At 35.1% G+C, this 5,439-nt stretch overlaps 1 protein-coding gene across 1 annotated transcript in view; it reads right to left on the bottom strand.

Annotated features, from left to right (window-relative positions):
* Window positions 1-3,202: 3,202 nt before the first annotated feature.
* PHF6 (PHD finger protein 6) overlaps window positions 3,203-5,439 on the bottom strand; it is a 49,694-nt gene continuing 47,457 nt past the window's right edge. The window contains exon 12 of the mRNA XM_023517371.1: window positions 3,203-4,464. The gene's annotated coding sequence lies outside the window, so the exon portion shown is untranslated. The remainder of the gene's footprint in view (window positions 4,465-5,439) is intronic.

Genomic DNA, 5,439 nt, shown 5'->3' with positions numbered 1-5,439 from the left:
GGCTATTTTTTGGTTGCAGCCATCATTGTTGTTTGGCGGGTCCTTAGGTGTATGTGGCTGGCGCCTTAGCCATTTGAGCCACAGGCGCTGAGCCTGGGTTATTTTTAACAATTTATTTTCAAATAGGTAGGTAGCTGTTGCTTAAAAGTGCTAAATAAAAAATAATCTAGCAAATGAGCTAAGAGCATTAACTCCAATTTTTCTGGTTAGTTTTAGATTTTATTCAGATGAGGACAAAAATGACTATTTGAGAAACAAAAGTTCAGATGATTTTATCTTGTTTTACATAACTGGAAAGTTGTTAGACACCATTATAATACTGGGAGTAAGAGCTTTTGGACAATAGATAAAGGTTATAGGAATTCTTCAACATGACCCCTTTGCATGTGCTGGACACAGACGGGCAAGCCCATCTGCAACAACGGATAGTAACGAGCAATCTGCCACTTTTCAGAAAGCAAGAAGGGAATGATTCACAGATCACTACCGTTAATACAACTGAAACAAAACATTTTGATTTGGCCTTGTCACAAATGAAATACAGTATAGAATAGTATGTGAGAATCTAGATATGCTGACACCTTGTAATGTTCAAATGAAAAAGACGCACAACTATACATATAGTATGATCCTATTTATGTTAACAAGTGGTTCTCAACCTTCCTAACACTGCAATGTATTTTCATTGTTAAAAGGGGGTTGTGATCCACAAGTTGAGAACTGCTGACTTAGAAGGATACATATCAAATACTTCTGGGAGTCAGCTTGTGGAGGGAGGATTTTCACATTTTGCTTTATATACCTTTGTATTTTCATTTTGTACATGGACTACGTATTACTTTTTAAGGAATCAAAGGTAAAATTCACATAAAAATGTCACCCTTTAAAATAATATAATTTGTGGTTTTTAGTGTATTCACAAGGTTGTGCAACCATCAACCACTACCTAATATTTCATCACCCCCCAAAGAAACCCTACTCCTGTTAACAGTCACTCCTTATTTCTCCATCTCAGCAGCCCTTGGCAACCACTAATGTATATTCTACCTCTATGAATTTGCCTCTCTGGATATTCCATATAAATGGAATCATACAATATGTGACTTTTTGTGGCTTCTTAGCATGTTTTCTAAGTTTATTTGCCTTGTAGCATGTATCAGTAATTCATTCCTTTCTATGGCTACCTATTACTTTTATAAATAAAAAATCTGAAAATAGATCTGATTTTAAAAATACTCAGAAACACCTTACCTTTCTGTACAAAGCACTTTTAAAAAAAAAGAGAGAGATTCTTGCTCTGTCGCTTAAGCTGGAGTGCAGTGGTGTGATGACACCTTGATGCAGCCTCAGACTCCTGGGCTTGAGTGATCCTCCTGCCTCAGCCTCTTGAATAGCTAGGATTACAGGCATGCGCCACACTGCTCGTCTAAGTTTTAAAATTTCTTTTAGAGATTGGGTCTTGCTATGTTGTCTAGATGGCCTTAAACTCCTGGTCTCAAGCAGTCCTTCACCTTGGCCTTCCTAAGAGCTGGGATTATAGGCATGAGCATTTAGTCACAATTACTTTACAGAAACTCACTGACAACAGCTCTAAGTCTAGTGTCCATGTTAAGGCATAGTTTATTTCTGTCTCCCCCTTAACACTCCCTTAAATATTGAGCCTCTGAGGTCACATTTAAGAGCTTACCTCCTCAAATAGTATTCCTGTTTTCATTACATCTCTTCATTGAAATATTACCATTTACACAATAGACCTAGTTAGCTCTGTGCCCGGCTGCATTTTATTTTCTTTATCTCTCCACCACGGCCCCACCCTCAACATAAAAATACACATAATAACCACAAGAGGTGTAGGCAAAGGTATAATTTGGATGTTTATGAATCTGCTGTCATTTGACAAGGATCCAGGTCTGGTTGACTGACTTCTGTACACTGATCATATGAAGACCATGTCTGCGATAGTGTAACACTTTCAAATGTCATCATTAATTTTTATAGTAACTGGTACTTTATAGGTTTCATCTTCTGAATAAAAGTCATGAATACATTTTTTGCTTTACATCATTAATGTCAGGTTATCTCATTATCTGAATAAGGGAATGTTATGTAATATTGGTTGATATATAAAGGAGCATTTTGCCTCTACAACTGAGGACTCTTAACATACAAATATTAAAAGGGATTCAGTTTTTCCTCTTAAAAAGACAGGCTGGCCATTTGCTTGCCATAGAATTTTCCTAAGAAATTCTACTAGGTTTATGCTTTGGAATGACCTTAGCAATTGCTGGTGAATGCAGCTGGAAAAACAAAACAAAGCAAAACAAACAAAAACAGCTGTCAATGGTTTCAATAAACTTAAGAAATCCACATAATGGCCGGCGCCTGTGGCTCAGCGAGTAGGGCGCCAGCCCCATATACTGAGGGTGGCAGGTTCAAAGCCGGCCCTGGCCAAACAGCAACAAAAACCAGCCAGTCGTTGTGGTGGGTGCCTGTAGACCCAACTACTAGGGAGGCTGAGACAAGAGAATCGCCTAAGCCTAATAGCTGCAGGTTGCTGTGAGCTGTGAGGCCACGGCACCCTACCAAGGGTGAAACTCTGTCTCTAAAGAAAAAAAAAGGAAAAAAAAAGAAATCCATATAACTCTCTCCATCTCCATATTTTTACTGTGGCAATTAAAATAAGGCTTAATAATGGATTTTAAACACACACAGGCATGCTACCAGGCAGTACTGGGTTGTATTTATAGCCAAACACACCATCTTATGTCCTAGCATTAATCACAACCTGTTACTTGATTTTTTCCCCTCTGAGTAATAATGCAGGCTATATCTATAAAGTGGAATCCCTTTATGACAAGGATACTAATTCTGTAGCCCTGATGAAATGTAGTAGTTTTGGTTTATTTTCAAAATTGCCTTAGGACTAAGTCCCAGAGAAAGTGATTTAAGCCATAGGTAATTAAACCATGTAACAAAGAACTGAAATGTATAGTTCTTTTGTACTTAAGAGACTGCTGTTTCTCTCCATGATAAAACCTTTATATTGTGAAACTCTGAGCTGAATTTAAATTCACATTTTTCCTCCCACACTTGTTGAACTAGGCATTTCACTTTGAAATAAAGCAATATTAAAAGGAACACAGTACTACTGCTGTTATCAAATAAGCTTCATTATACATTTTCGCAAAAAAAGACACCAATAATGAAAGTCATAACTCATTTATTGAATGAATAGTATATGCAAGAATACCAATAAAAGGAAACTAATACTACAAACTACAATTCCAAAAATAAAGCCAATATAACAGGAACAAAATATACATGAGAGGAATGTTTGATTTTTGACCCATAACGCATTCCTTATCTTTACAATTAACCTAAATGTCTGTCAGAAAAGAACTGTATACCTTGGTCTAACTTTAGTGCTTTTTAAAAAAGCAACAACACTCTAGAACACTTTTGCTTTTGCTTTAAGATATTTGAGAGTCACACATTTGTTCAAGTACATAGTTTCTGATTCAATAGCAGATCTACAGATTTCTTAATATCTTGAGTAGCATGTACTTCTGAGCAAGTACTATCTGAAATTCTAAAATTGTTGATCCTTAAAATAAAATTTATTTCAGTTGTGGGTTTTTAATAGACTGAGATGATAGTAAAATTCATCCCCCTCCCCCCACCAGGAACAGAGTTTTTATTAAAGTATAGAAACTCAAGTCTATCTTTCTATTCTAAAGAACATTTCATACTAACATTTCTGGTAAGGCAATAAAATGCTCCAGAATAATCTTCAATATATGCTTGCAAAGATTACACTGTTTAATATCAATAACAAAAAAAAAAAACAAGAAAAAAAGAAAAAAGATATTTCAAAACTTTCAGGCTAAAATATGCATAAAAGACAGTTATGGCAGTATTTTTTGAAATGATGTAAATGTTATATACTTATCAAATAATGTCATGCTTATTAAACTACAGTTAAGGACTTAAGAGATGTACAGTAAATACACTGCTGAGGTCCATTTTTCTAAATATTAATACCACAATGTAATTACTACCCAGATGATGATGATGCTACTTGGGAACTTAAGTACTGTACAATTTTTACATTGTAAGGCACTTTTACTCAGCATGTGATGAAAACATGGTTAGAGAATCAAAATGTTGGAGGTTTACAACCAAACATGATTATTCATGTGACTTCAATTTACATTTCAGTTTTTAATGAAAGATTGTTTAGCCAATCACACCACAGTGAGAGAAAAACAGGTAGTCAGCCACTTATCTAGCCAACCAAAAGGTAAAGTGCTATTCTGGTTGGTAGTGGCAGAAAAAGGGCTGAAGAAATCCATACAAAGTCATACATTTTACTACATAACAAATCCATCACTGACAGCTATAGTATTTGAAGTCCTTTACATAATTATTGACTGGCCATGATTACCCCAGCACCTTCCATTTTTCCTAAAAAAAAAAAATGATTACAGTAGTTGTCCAAAAATGAAGGAGCTCTGTTGTCCCATGGGTAAGTCTATGGCACACAATGTAAAAAATGATCTAGACACAGTGATTTAAAGATTTAAGAAGTAATGATTTTCAAGCTGTTATAAGGAAATAAAGTACAGATCCTTTGGGAAAAGTCACATAGCTTGGTAAACAAACATCTAGATCTGTCCTTGCACTTCAAGTCATGATGAATTTTGAAAATTAAAATCACATACACACAAAAAACCCCAAGGGCATATTAAGAGCAAGAGGAGAAAACACATAGGGCAACCCACTACTAAAGCTAGTTTCCTTCTAAAAATATCAAATACAAGATGGTTAAAATAAAGCAAGCATTGAGTCCCTTGATTTAAGTAAATGTGTCAATACACACTTGACAAACGTGATCATAAGGGACAAGCAGTTAAAAACATCCGTCATTAATAAGCACAGTGTAATTTTCCACCTGTTACATTTTAAAAATGCTGTTTATCAGCTGCAGAGTATCACAATGTACAGTTAACATGTTATTTCTTATTTGCAAATCTGCTTTATTGTGGTAGGTTAACTAATAATTCAGAAATCAGAATCCCCTCCCCTTGGTTTGAGGTGCTATGGTAATATTAGGCAGACCACAACTAAAGTTTTTTGGTTTTGCCATAAGGAAATATATAAATGTGCTTCAGCAGGTAAGTGGAAGAAAATATCACTAGCTTTTAAATGCCAGTGTGAAAATCCTTTTTAAAAAGCTGGATTCTTAGGCTTTCATAAACAATTCTGCTGATCGATCAAACAACACTGAGTCCTACCAGAAGAAAAGCAGGGCACAAAAGCCTATTTTATAGGTAACTGAAAACGTTAAAAATATTAAATAAACTTTCTAAAATAGTGGTCACAAATTAAAATAAATACTGTTTTATGCAAAGACTGTTTTTTTGTTGTTTTTTTTTTTTT

Source organism: Otolemur garnettii, unplaced genomic scaffold (assembly GCF_000181295.1).
Source record: "Otolemur garnettii isolate 467f Iridium unplaced genomic scaffold, OtoGar3 scaffold00109, whole genome shotgun sequence".
NCBI lineage: Eukaryota > Metazoa > Chordata > Mammalia > Primates > Galagidae > Otolemur > Otolemur garnettii.
The sequence above is the reverse complement of the archived record's forward strand: the minus strand, read 5'-3'. Positions and strand labels throughout refer to the sequence as shown.